The sequence below is a fragment of the Castanea sativa genome, chromosome 1, assembly GCF_040712315.1.
Source record: "Castanea sativa cultivar Marrone di Chiusa Pesio chromosome 1, ASM4071231v1".
Taxonomy (NCBI): domain Eukaryota; kingdom Viridiplantae; phylum Streptophyta; class Magnoliopsida; order Fagales; family Fagaceae; genus Castanea; species Castanea sativa.
In genome coordinates this window covers 82523078-82537768 of record NC_134013.1, presented here as the reverse complement: position 1 = coordinate 82537768, position 14691 = coordinate 82523078, and the positions used below count along the sequence as shown (strand labels likewise).

The 14691-nt window shown below is 32.6% G+C and overlaps 1 long non-coding RNA gene across 2 annotated transcripts; it reads right to left on the bottom strand.

Moving 5' to 3' along the window:
* Nucleotides 1-3883: 3883 nt before the first annotated feature.
* On the bottom strand, nt 3884-5394 carry LOC142607686 (uncharacterized). 2 transcript variants are annotated; one of them, XR_012839367.1, is made up of 3 exons: nt 5098-5339; nt 4630-4751; nt 3884-4284 (listed from the first exon to the last, which is right to left on the bottom strand). It is a non-coding gene; the product is annotated as an uncharacterized LOC142607686 (long non-coding RNA). The 2 variants fall into 2 exon arrangements; XR_012839366.1 differs by having other exon boundaries at nt 3884-4751; nt 5098-5394.
* Between the last annotated feature and the right edge of the window lie 9297 nt (nt 5395-14691).

The following is a 14691-nucleotide window of genomic DNA, read 5'->3' as shown; positions in this document are numbered from 1 at the left end:
ACAATATCACATATAAGTATATAACAATCGACAAAAAGGTAATAAGCTTAAAACAACTATAAACTCTAGCTCCTATAAATAAAATAAAATAAAATAAAATAACTATAACCTCTAGGGCTTTTAAAAAATGTTGGCTTGAAATTGGGTTTCAATCTAGTCTTGTGTCAGTGTGTGAATTAAGAAAACCAATCAAAATATTTAATCAATCCTCCAAAAACCTCCATATTATCACCCAAAGCTGACCTGAGATCTTCACGTCACAGCTACAAAAATAAAAAATCCTTCTTTATTTCTTTTTCACAAGTGCTGTTCTCTCTCTCCTTGGCTTGGCTGTGTTTCGGCTCTCTTTGCAAAACCACACCAAACTGTGTTATATATATATATATATATATATATATATATATATATATATATATATATATATATATAATAACCTTTGCCGCCTCAATATCTCCTAATTCAATTATAATAAGAAACCCTGACGCGGTGACTATCTATTTCTTGAACCTCAAGTTGTCAAAATTTTTATTGAAATCAGATAGGGTTTTGCTAGATTACATATTGATTTAGGAGACTTTCCAAAGTTAACGTGGTTTAAACTTTAAAATACCACAATCCTTCAAACATATCTGATTAAGAGTCCAAATTTTTTGTCCCACTTTTTCTGATCCACTCAATACTTCACCAATAAAAACTTTAAAACAGAAGATTTGGACTCATGTGGATTGGACTTTGTGCACCTCATGCAAAAACTCCCCATATACCTTCAACCAACGTTTAGTTGTAGGTCATTCTCTAAAATAAAAAAAATAAAAATAAAATCGATGTGTCTTATTGTCTAAGACGGTGTTTTATTGTCTCTTGTTGTTTTTTCTTTTCAAGTATTTCTTAATAATAAAATGAGTGTTATGTTCACAACAAATCTTAGGTGATAAGTTATTATGAGTGGGGAACATAGTAATTTAAGTTGTGGATTCAAATTTTTTAATCCACAACTTTAATTACTTTTTTGCCCATCCATAACAACCTGCCAATTAACATTTGTTATGAAAGTTTTGTGGGATAACATGTCTATTGTAATAATAACAATAATTTGTTATCCATCTTATGCATAACCTGAAGTGACAATAGTGAAAATTTGAGGAAAAAAAAGAACAGTGAGAATTTGGAAAAGAAAGAAAGAAAGAATTCGCCGAAAGAAGAAAGAACGAGTGACAAGAACTATGCTACGATCACTACGAAGAGGGCCTGTCTATGCTATGCAGGCGAAGGTGAACATGCAAGGGCTTACAAACCTTCGTCCAGCCGTGGAGGGCGGATGGTCTGCATCTTCGTTAGATTTCAAAATCAAGGTATTATTCTTTATTTCTATGTATATGGTCATCTTGAATCTTGATTTGATTTATACGTATTTTTCGGTATCTTTATTTTTTTTTTACATTGATTTATATGAATTTGTTTTACTTTCCAAAAGTTTCGTCTCTTTATTTCTTTGTACGTTGATTTAAACGCATTTCATTTCCTATCCAAAAGCTTCTCTGTGAAAACTGTGGAGAAAATTCGTGCTTTGTAACCATCTGCAGTGATGATAGCGACACTGTGAAATATGGCAAGAAACGATATTGTCAATTTTATGAGGTTAGAATTGCCGTTTCATTTCGCAGTGTGATTTTGCTTTTTACATAATTGTCATTTCATTAAAATCCTCTTCTTCTTCTTTTTTTTATTTTTTTTATTTTTTATTTTTTTATATATAATTCAGTGCAAAAATTGTGAAGAACGAACGGCCCTGATTACTTTTATGAGGCAATTAAGCCCACCAGCATTGATTAGCAATAGGAACATTACTCTACTCTACTTGGCCATAGATGGCATGGCCCCAATTGATGGCCCTTTGGAATTTGACTTTCCACTGATTGCTAATACCATGGTAAGATTTATTTTTGTAAGTGTACGTGTACGTGTACGTGTATGTGTATGTGTATGTGTATGTGTATGTGTATTTTTTTATTTATATATATATATATATATATTTATATATATATATATATTTTTTTTCTTAGGATGGGGCAGCTACAAATAAATTCTTTTTGGAGAAAAAAGATCAAGATATCTTCTGTGGCAGTGCGAATGTGGGCAAAGTTCAAGAAGTCGAATGCAAATTCATCCAACAGTGACTTTAAAGGTATGACTGAGTAAAAGGCAGTGCCACTTTGTAGTCATAGAAGGAGCCTTCACATGAATAATGAGAAATTCTTTTCAGTATTTCCAATTATCTCAACTGTTACAGACATGTTCGTATGCATGTTGGGAGTGAAATCACATCACTACCTTTCACTTATTGCTACTTTTGAGTATATGGCAAGCATTGCCAGCCCATCATGTGTGATGGGAATTCACTCTTGCTGCATATCATCAGAGTCACTCACTCATTTTTTGTTGATCATTCTAATGTGAATACACAAACACAAGAAAAGGTGAGTGAGTGTCTGTAACCAATGTATGCTAGAATATAAGCTGGCTGCCTAGTTGGTCCCTATCAGCACCAATTTTCTTACAGGCAGTCCTTGGACTTTGCCTTTCCTTGTTATACCTTTGATTTTGTTTGCAATAGGCAGTGAAGTCAAAAGATACGTGTTAATGTAAAGAAATATAGAATGCTAGTAACTTATGAGTAATGCTCGGGACAGACAAATTTTCACAATATTTTTTTACTACTAGTACTGAGTGCTGACTTGGAAAGCATGATCGAAGCAACGTATATTTCACATGTATCCACCTCAGGGATTGTGAATAAAATCGCGAAAATTTTTGTGTCTTTAGACTTATTGATAACTTATAAGTACAAGAAGACTATTCCACACACACAAACACAGCTATAATTGAGGGAAGTAGGAGAGACACAATGTGCAAGGACTACAGAGAAAGTGGGGAAGGAAACAAAGCAGCCTTGGGTTGCAATAACTGAAGACAGCTGTTAAAGGGCCCTAAGAGATGAGTAGTCATTATAGATTCTCCACTTTTTTTTTCTTTTTTTTTTTTTAAAGGGCCCTAAGAGCCTGTTGGCATGGATCTCTCTTAGCAGTTCATACTACTGATCTAGTTAATATCACAGTGTAGCAATGGATTGGGAACTTATTTGTTAGACAAAAAAATTGGAGGCTGAATCAATGGGATATCTTCAAGCCATCTTTACTACCTTATGGACTATCTGGAATCACAGAAATCTGGTGGTCCATGAAGGCAAACTCCCTAACCCCATGGAAGTGATATTAACTGCTCAAAATCTCTCTTGCAGGTACCAGGACACATTCACCAAATATTCGGATACCAACAGGCAGTCTATGGATCCAGTTTTCTATGGTGTAGCTAGTAGTGCAGCAAACTCAGCTTATGGGGCAGCTCAAGAAGCTCTGGTGGAGGCAGCTCTGAAGGCCAGGAACATGGGTTTTCACTGTGTACTCTTCCTAAGCAATAGATTCTCCAATTTTGAATAGGAATAAAGATAATCATAATACTCTCTCATGACTTTCTAGAGCACCCAAAAAAAGATCTCTTTCTACCTCTCAATTCATACATTGAATCTTAAACTAAGCTTCTAGAGTGTCTTGATCTTGATAATTAGTCTTACTGAGGATCAAAAACTTTGTCATTGTGGTTGTCGTGATTTTCTTAAATTTACTTCTACTAAATAACCCCACCCCCATAAAAATGCATATATGTTCTTTTGCTTACCATTCCAGCAAATGTAATTAGTAGTGTAAATCATGAACATATTTAGCAATCAAGTAAATGCATGTAATTTAATCTAATTAACCAATTACCCAAGTTGATCAACTTGGGTAATTGGTTAATTAACTAGGGTAAATCTATAATCCAACAGTTTTAAAATTGAAGACTAGCAGCTTACAATCCATACATAATTTAGAAGTCAAAATACGAGTGCTTGTTACAACTGAGAGCTGAGTTTATAATGGATACAACAAGTATTTCTCAGACTACAACGCAATAAAGCAATGTGAACAAGCTTTATGAAGATTTCCTAGCAACAATAGAGTTACCTTTGCGTGAAAGTTCTTGACTCCTGATTTTGGGAAAAGACATTGCCACTCATTACTACACATTGCCTTATCAAGTCTCTCTTTCACATTTGCTAGACCATCCCTTTTGTTTGACCATGTGAACTGTGAGCCATTAAATCCAAGATCTATAGGTCCCGTACTATGCATAAACAGCAAACCATGTTTTCCATGAGACTCCAAAATCTTGCCCTAAAACTCCCTACTGTAACCACAGAGCACAACAATACAAAGTAAACCCACCTCACCTCTCCACAGAGAACTCAGACCAAAACCAAAACCAAAACCAAAACAAAAATCTAAAAGATGAGTACCTGAATAAAACTACAAACTTTGCAATTGTTCTAAATAGGGTTATTTATTTATTTAATAATACTATATAAAGCCCCTGTGGTATGGTTAAAGTAAAGTAACATATCCCGTTAAATTTACACAACCTTAGTATTTGAGATGGTCCGTTAAAACATTTTCAAAGATCCTTAACTGAATCAAATCATAAAAGGTGTCCGAAAGCAGAATCGAGATCCAACAGAAAAAGTTAAGGAAGAACCTGTCGGAGTGCGTCGTCGTTTTGGGAAGAAGAGTCGGCTTCGTTGTCTTCTTCGGGTTGTGGTTGTGGTTGTATAGGAACAATCTGGTCCTCTTCTTCTTCTTGTGCATTTACAGTGTTGGCTGAAGAAAAGAACAATTTTTTTTTTTTTGAGAAACTGAAAGAGACCAATTGAAGCGTGTATTTCATACTAAAGGTTGCAATTTGAAGATTAATAATTCTCATAGCACATAAATAGCAACTGATTCTGCAAAATTGGTGCATAAATCGTTTTTCGGAAACCGATGCTGAAATAGATGATATGTAACTTAGCATTAAAGATTAGATTTTTGGCAAGGTGAAATTGAAAATCAATCTAGTGGAATAGAATAGAATAACGTTAACTGAAACATTCATTCATAAAAAGCAAATCAGGATCCACTAGAAAAATCAAATAAACTAGTCTACTACCCAAATAGAATAAATAACCTGTTGTTGTTGGAGTGCGTCGTCAATGTCAAAACGCAGGTAAGATTTCCAAATCGCAAAGTGCGATTTTGAAATCCCAAAGCGCATTTCAATTTTGGGGGTCTGGTAAGATTTCCAAAATCGCACCTTTTGAAATCGCAGACCACCAATAAGCTCGTTTCGGTATTGGAACATCTGAGGCGAAATTCCAAAGCGCAGGGTTGCTTTGGAATGAGTGGATGAGTGGACGAGAAAAAAAATGTGGAAGACATGCACGGAAGCGAATAAAATTTGAGAGGTCGGATCGGGTTTGGAGCTGACCCGTACTCGACTCGAGGATTGAAAAAAAAAATACAGTACTAAAATTTTGATTTTATTATTATTATTATTTTTTTTTCATGTGCGATCCATCGATGATTAGGCTATATCTATTGATAATTCATAAAATACCAATGTAAAAAATAAATAAATTTGCGTCTACATAATAATTTTTTTTCTCTTTTAAAAACTAGTTTTTGACCACGTGCTTACACGCATGCTTAAAGGTTTTTATATCTTTTGTGTAAAGGTTAATAGTGCTCATTTATTATAGTTCGAAGTTACTACATTTTTCAATTACAAAAATACTTAGGGGTATGATAAGATATATGAATTTTGTGTGAGAAATAATTTTTGGAATAAATATCATCACATCCCTATATATTTTTTTGATTGGAAAATGTAGCAATTTTGAATTATGATGAATGAACACTATTAACCTTTACACAAAAAATAGAAGAGTTACGTGCATGCTTAGAGGCTAATCTATCTATATATGTTAATTCAAGAAAATCCAATCAGATTTTAATTGGACTTTTAATTTTGTACAAAATTAATTATTGAGAATAAAAATCGAACAGTTCAAATCTAATTAAATTATAAATTGGAATCCAATTTTTTGCCATGTATCCATCTAAGTTTTTAATTTTTGTGGCAAATGAATTATTGGGTGTACAAACCAGAGAGCCTAATTGTGATTTCTTTTAATTGTATTCATATATATGCATGGGGCTACATCCTAATTTTAATAATGTTTCTATTAGTTTTTTTTTATTGTTATAATTATTTGTTATTACTATTGATGTGACAAATTATTACTAATTCTAGTCCCGTACCACCACTAATGTCATGTTATTACTTACCAATAATTATTTGGAAAACACTAAAGCCACTTTAGCAGTTTATAAAAATGTTGTATAATAATTTATGTGTGTAGCATTTAAGGTCACCCAGCAGGCTAGGGACCTAACCAAACCAACCAAATCTGACCAAACTAAAGCCCAACGAGTGGATCCAAATAGCCCAGTTGGTCGAATACAAGTCTTCTTCCTTTGAAATTCGAAACTTTGGTTTAGGTGGCTAAGTAAAGGACTAGAGAGTCGAATAAACCGAGCTGACCAAAATAGGACTGAGATCGGGTTGGGTTCATGGCCACCTGTAACCCAACCAGATAAAATCAGGTCTTCCAGATAAGAACCCGACCCGACTCAACAAAATATTTATTCCCAATTAATTTACTAAACAAGTTTATAAAACTATAACTTAGCAACCTACTAATCCGAAAGAGAAATGATATGTCTACAACATTTTTACAACAAATCCTAAGTGGCAGATTGTTACTGGTTTTTATTGTTGGAGCAAAAAAGTCATCTTAGTGTTATATTCAAATTTAAACCAATAACAACTAACCACCTATGATTTGTTGAAAAAATATTATAAAAATATTGTGAACATAACATCTCTTAATCCGAAAAAGCAATTGATCTAATTAAAGCTTCAATTTTGGTAAAAGCAAAAAAAGGAAATTAGCATATATAATTACATCCCTATTAGGGATAATTTTTTTAGAATACATTTAGACTACTTGATCTTCTCATTAATTAATTAATTTAAGTTTGACTTAAAAGTTAGTAGCTTACTTTAGCCAATTCCTAACCTGTCATGAATGACCAAATTTAAAATAGGATTCAAATTTGGAATCAAGATTTAATTGAAGAAGACAAGACTCAAAAGGTAACTTAAATTTTTAAAAGGTTTGCATTAGGAAAATTTCAAAAGATGGTTATGATTGGCAAATAATTTATGAAACATTCTAAGTTAAGAAGAAAAAATATATTAGGAATAATTATTTTAGAAGATCATATTCAGAATATAACATCATAATGTTTTTTCTTAAATACATGTCCATAAATAAGAAATATTACTCCTTAACTTGCTCTTACCTTTTTTACCCTTCTTTGACTTATTAAAATACTTTATACATTGAAACACATATCATATATCCTTAAATACATTAATTTATTTCCATTTAAACAAATTTATTTAGTTTCATTTCCTATTTGTAATAAAGGAAATTTTCGTTTTAATGCATTTTCAACCAAATTTATGGCTTTGGTTTCTAATTTCTATTATAAATTAATTAATAGCTTTTTAAATTTCACTTAGTTCTATTTTAAATTGTTCTCTTTTTTTTTTTTTTGGAGAGAAAAGATAGAAGATTATTTTTGAGTAAAAACCACAGTAATACAACCTTAAAAGAAATAGTAAGAGAATGAAAAGCTTTCAACAAGGCTTAGAAAGCTTACAAAAGCTAGCACAAGCAACTGAGGAAAGCATGACAGCAAAACGAAAATAGGAAATTGTTCTCTTTTTAATTGTTCATTTAAGAATTTTATGAGCTTTATATTCATAAGTTGAAATACCAAAATGAATTCAACCAAATTTTTTTAAAAAAATATTAATAGGCTAGGTCGGGTTGACCCTAACTTGAAATAAACCCGAGTCTTTGGCGGATCCTAACCCGAGCATCCATCAGACCCGCCCAAGACCTTTTGGGTTGGGTTGAATCGGGTTGGGTGGGCCGGGTCCATGCTCAGCCCTGCGTACACATGAAGTGAATTCTCTTTTATGGAGCTGTCTCTTGTATTGATCCATGTTTGTAAAAATTTCCTTTTCACTTTCTTTTGAGGTTCTCTTACACGTTTGCTATAAGACCCATTATATTAGTGCTAACGTGTCATATGTACATGAGACTAAGGAAATGTGCTTTCTCAGTATTGTTTTGCACTGTTGTGACTGTCCAGCAGTTGCTAGTATTTTTCCGGTGCACGTACAAAAATAAAAAAAGAGAAGTAAACAAAATGTGCGAGCTGCATAGCCTGCATTCTAAACCAACTGGAGCTGCTATTGTGATTGCATTTGTGTGTAGCCCTCTCTGTATGCTCTATGCACATTTTTAAAGGATTTTTACTCTTTAGTTCCTATTTTTATTTATTTATTTATCTTTTCTTTTTAAGGATTCTTTAAGGGTTTATTTGGATTGAGAGAGGAGGGAGCGGGAGTGGAGGGGAGTAGAGTAGAATTTTTTAAAAATAGGTTAATTTTAGGCCAATTCTTATCTACTCTATTCTATGCCTCTTCATTTACATCAATCCAAACAAACCACAATGGTTTCTATAGGCAAATAACTTTTTTTTTTTGTTTTTTGGAGATGATATAGGCATAAATTAACTTCAAATTAAAAGAAAGTATACTAAAAAAAATCTAACATATTTACGTGAATAAAATGAAACTAATAGAAAATATTCAATGTAGTAGACATATTTTATAAAAAATTTTAAAGATTCAATAACTTGGGCGCCTAACATGCAGATGAAGAATTTAAACAGAAACTTTGATCTGTTTTCTTGACTTTTTAAACATCTTTTTCTTTTTCATTTCTAGCACGTTCAATGTCTTGGATGTAATATATAAGAAGCTACTCGATGAGCTCTCCTTAAAACTTAGAATTTATGGAACCACATTTAAGAAGTCATCTATATATCTATATCTATATATATTATTATTATATCTAAAAGCTGAAGCGTAGTATTTATTGTTGCTATACTCCAGTTAAGCCACATCAATAGTCATGTCATTATCATTTTTTTTTTCCAATTTTTATATGATCTTTATCATTTAAGGTGAATTAAAAACTCTATTATATTACAATCAAAATATCATATTTATCTTATTTTTAACTACTCTTATTTATTATTAAATTTTCAATTCTATTTTAACTTTTCATATTCTCTCTACTCTCTACCTTAATTTTCTTTAACTTTTCTCATTCCATTTTAACTTTTCATATCCTCACTACTCTCTAACTTAATATCATTATTTTTCTATCCCATTATCTTTCTTTTTTTTTTTTTTACTCTTCTTATTTTTATCCTCATACTCTTAAGATTTTGACAAGCATTCACCTTGATCTCACCCAACCACCCAGTAGAATGCTCATAACGAAGATATCTTAGGCTTGATCCTTCAACGTAAACCGACTTAAAAAGTCGGTATGTCGGGAAAATGCAAAAATATTTCAGGGGTTTAAGGGCTTGAAATTTTTTCAACCCCAAACAATAAATAAGACTCAGATTCTCAATTGAAGGGCAGCGAGAAATCAGATTATGAAGCATCTCTTCAACTACATAAACACGTCGCAAAGACAGTTCTTTCAAAGAGTAGAAATTTATAGCATTCTTCAAATTAACGGGATGCTCCAAATCACAACCTGATAATTTCAATAATGTTATTGTGTTGGCAGAAAAGTCTATTTGTGGCAAAATGTACCTCTTTTCGTTTTTCATTCTGACACTGACTTCAAGCACTTTGACACAATTCTCTACCGCCAATTCTATCCATTTGTCCACAAGAACCTTTTCAAAATTTTAGTAAGGACTTATTCACAAAATGCATGAAATCTTCTCTGGTGGAAAATTCTGGATATTTTGGCCTAAATGGCATATAATCTGTCCTCCAAGTGTGATATGGTTGGTGCATCTCATTTTTTTCTAAGCGTTGAAAGTAGTCCTCGTTAAAATCTAGAACAGGATATGAAACCGTAAAACTTTTCCATCTCTTGGAAAGTAGACTGGTTTTTGCAACAGCTTTTGTAGAAATGAAAGACAAAATATGATGGATGATGACTTCGGGCAATTCTGAGATTCGATCCATGGCACCAACTCCATCATTCATGTTATTGCTCAAATTTCTTCTTTTGTGCTCCATTATAATTGATGGCTGCTCCTGCTTTGCCAAATATTAGTCATAAAAATAATTCCAAAATCTCGAGATGCGAATGCGTACCTTATTTATGATACAAATTTATGATACCATTAAACGTGTTCACCTATGTATAAAGAACAAAAGTAATGGAAAAATTGATAGACATCGCTCAGTCATAAAAAAATTCTTTTTTTTTTCTTGAGAAAAAAAAAATCACCTATGAAATCTAGCTGTTCTTGCATGTTCAGTGTCATGCATATAAAGATCGTTGTTGTGAATATTAACCTGTATGGCTGTATCTATTTTAAGATATCTATACTAAGTGTTTGATTGTATTTATTTTTAATTAGAAAAAAGAAAGACATTTTTACATATAAGTATATAACAATCGACTAATAAGCTTAAAACAACTATAAACTCTAGCTACAGCTGGCTTTTAAAAAAATGTTGGCTTGAAATTGGGTTTCAATCTAGTCTTGTTTCAGTGTGTGAATTAAGAAAATTAATCAATCCTCCAAAATATTATCACCCAAAGTTTCTATCAATATTGCTGTTGTCGTTGACTGTTTCTATCAACATTCAATTGATGTGTGTCTTGGAGCAATTATTATAAACTAAACATCATAGATTTAAAATTTTTAAAAATTCACATCAAATACAGTAATATTATATAATTTACCTGATATCTTCCCGTCACAGTTAAAAAAAAAAAAAAAAAACTTTCTTTATTTCCTTTTCACAAGCGCAGTTCTCTCTCTCCTTGGCTTGGCTGTGTTTCGGCTCTCTTTGCAAAACCACACCAAACTGTGTTATATATGTTATATATAATAACCTTTGCCGCCTCAGCATCTCCTAATCCAATTGTAATAAGAAAACCTGACGCGATGACTATCTATTTCTTGAACCTCACGTTGTCATCAAAATTCTTATTGAAATAGGATACATGTTGATTTAGGAGACTTCGCAAGTTCACGGGTTTAACGTTTAACGTTTAAACTTTAAAATAAAATACCACTATCCTTCAAACGGGATTTTTTTTTTTTTTCAAATTACATTAAATATTAAAAAATTTAGTTAGTTGTGATGTTTCAAAACAATGTTGAAAACTAGCATTTGGAGTGTCTAAAACTCGAGTTCCAAGATAAATTTGAGTTTTTAAGTCTCGATTTGTAAGCGGTAGGAGTTGATGTGGCAAGGAATTCCACATGGAACTCGAGTTTTAAAGACTCGAGTTTCACTTCTTCTTCCTCACTGAGTTCTTTGTGCAGATCAGACACAGATCGTCCAATCGCCCACTTAGATCTGTCTTCATCTCTGTTCTTCGTCGTCAGATCGTTCCTCTGTTCTTTGTCGTCAGATCGTTCCTCTCTTCGTCGTGAGATCGTTCTTCGTCAGATCGTTCCTCTATTCTTCGTCGTGTTCTTTGTCGTCAGATCGTTGGTTCTTCGTCGTCAAATTGTTCTTCCTGTTCTTCTTCCTCGCGTCTGTTCGTTCTTCATCGTTGCTGAAGACTCTGAAGATCAAATCGTCCACCCAGTCGCTGAAGATCAGATCGTCCACCAGCATTCTTCTCCAACCAGATCGTCTTCTTCGGCGCTGCGTTCTTCTTTAGGTTTGTTCTTCGTCAAGTCTGACAAAAATCGAGTTTTGAAGACTCGGTTTTGCTTTTTAGAACTCAAGTCTTATAGACTCGAGATCTATATGGCTAAATTGGTCCCCGGCAGCAATAGAACTCGAGTTTGAAAGCCTCAATTTTCATCATCGATCTCGAGTTTTAAAAACTCAAGATGTTAGTTTCCAGAATTCTTCTAACCGCATGTTAACTTATTATATATTTTCCTCTCACTGCGCTAACCTACAAAATCCCTCCTTCAAACGGAAAACATATCTAATTAAATATATCATATATGCGGATTGGACTTTGTGCACTTAGGGCCGGCCCTAGGCAAAAGGGACTAATAAACCCATGTCAAGTGGTTTGTGCATCGTCCAATGGTAAATTAAAACAAAAAGTTTGGGTACTGCCAATATAAACAGTGATTTCTCAAAAGACTTCCAACTGTAGTTTAAGGCAAAGCTTTAAACCGCTTCAGTGGTTGAGCTATTAATTTTGAAGGTTTGCTTAAAAAAATTTATTTGCTATATCAAACACTTGAAAATTTTTAATAAAAATGTTTGGCGTAAATGCACTTTTAGTCCCTACATTTTGCATATTTTCTATTTTGGTCCTTACATTTTAATTTCACTACTTTTAGTCCCTAAATCAATTAACGCGTGTTACTTTGATCCTTGCCGTAAGTCAACAAATGAAAATATCTGACATGGCTGACAAAGGAATTAAAATATTATTAAAAATCCACATCACCCATGCCACGTCAGCATCTAAATTTAAAAAATTAATTTATTAATTTTAACTAGATAAAAAAATTAAAAACAAAAAATCAAATGAATTGAGATCTAAGTGTGTCTTGAACAAGAACAACAAGAACACAAACCCAGAAATTTAAAAAAAAAAAAAAAAAAAAAAAAAACAACAACAACAACAAACAACCATTCAACACCAAATTCTCCAGCAAATCACTAATCCACATGATTTTCACAAAGTCCATAATTGAATAACTAATCAGCCATACAACACCGAATTCTCTAGCAAATCAAACCCATAAACCTATATTTTCTTAGGAAACAAACACAAAAAAAAAAAAAAAAAAACCCATAAAATTTAGCTCAAATACAAAGGAACAGATCTCCACTATCTGTTGTCGTGCTGGTCATTGATGTTCATGTACAGCTTCAAATCTCGAGGCTTTAGCTGTTCAATTTTGTTGGATACCGTGTGGATGTGTTGGAGATAAGGTCGGAGGATTCTGCGTTTGTCGGCTTTTCTGAGGCTCAAAACGAAACAGTTCTTGGAATTGGTCCAGGTTACCTTGGTGCTGAGGATGTTGTCGTCGATGGTTTGGTTCAGATCAAGGCATAGACCGATGTCATTCGGCGATGCCCTTCTGTATCGTTCGCCAGAAGTGAAGACTTGAATGAGACACTAGTGAAGGAAGATAGGCAGTTTGTGAGGTTAAACAAAGGAAGAATGGTGATGAGGAGTGAGATTGAGATTGAGAGTGGTTTTCATGAGAGAGTGGGATTTATGAATTTGTATTTTTTGCTTAAATGTGTCCGATTTACACAGAGAGAGAAAAAGAGTGAAAGAAACTGAAAACCTGTGAGTCCAAATTGAGAGAGAGAGAGAGAGAGAGAGAGAGAGAGAGAGAGAGAAACTTTTAGATCTGGGTTGGGGTTTTTGGTGTTCTTGTTCAAGAAATTTTTAAATCTTAATTCATGTGAATTTTGGTTTTTAATTCTGTTTTTAATTTTTTATTAGTTAAAATTAATAAATTAATTTTTAAAATTTGTATGCTGACGTGGCATGGGTGATGTGGATTTTTAATAATATTTTAAGCCCTCCGTCAGTCACGTCAGATATTTCCGTTTGTTGACTGACAGCAAGGACCAAAGTAACACGCATTAATTGATTTAGGGACTAAAAATGGTAAAATTAAAATGTAAGGACTAAAATGGAAAAGATGCAAAATGTAGGGACTAAAAGTGCATTTAAGCCAAAAATTTTTATAAGTAAAAGATTTCATGTATGAAAATATCTTACTTCAAAACAACTGAAACATAATATAATTGTTATTAGAATGTCAAGGTGTGGAGTTCTAGTCCTAGGTCTTTTGGATCTTTTAAGATTTCATCACCATCTATTCCAATTTAAAAATATAATATAAAATGAAAATATGGATTTCTCTTAAAATGTTCTTTTGAAATTTCTGATTTCTTTACACCAATATTTTAAAGTAAGAGGTGCAAAATTTTTACAACTTGATTGGACAAATTAAAACTTATAAGTTGACTAAAACTACCAAATATCAAACAAAATTTAATTAAAATATCTCTATTCTTCTCAAAATTGGATCCATGCTGTTTCCTGCAAGTACTGCTGGGACTCTTGTCCTGATATAGTTATTAAAATTAATCATAGCATAACAGGCTGGTTTTGGATTGAAGGCTATGGCATGCAGCTTGCTCAGGAGGCTGTTGGCTGAAATTTTCCATAATGAAAATTTATACTACTACATTGGTTGATTTTTTGAGGGAAAGATAGACGCAGATGTAATATTTACAGCAAATGTTTCTTTGCTGTAGGAGCTAATTTTAAGAGATCATCTTAGGGATGCAAAATCAAGAGTTTTCTTTGTACCTTTTTTTTTATTTTTTGTGTGTGGGGCATATATAGGTATACAATGCCGGCTTAAGGTATTATGGGGCCTAAGGCAATAACTTTAAGTGAGGTCTATTTTTATACTTTGAATATTAATAGAATATTTATTTAACTTTTGGTTTTTTTTTCATTTAAAATCTATTTTTTAGAAAAAAAAATTATAAATTAAAACAAACTCATCGCATTATTCAATGACTATACAACTAAAATAAACACTATTCATTGAATGAAGTAGCCAAATACTAAAAAATTAT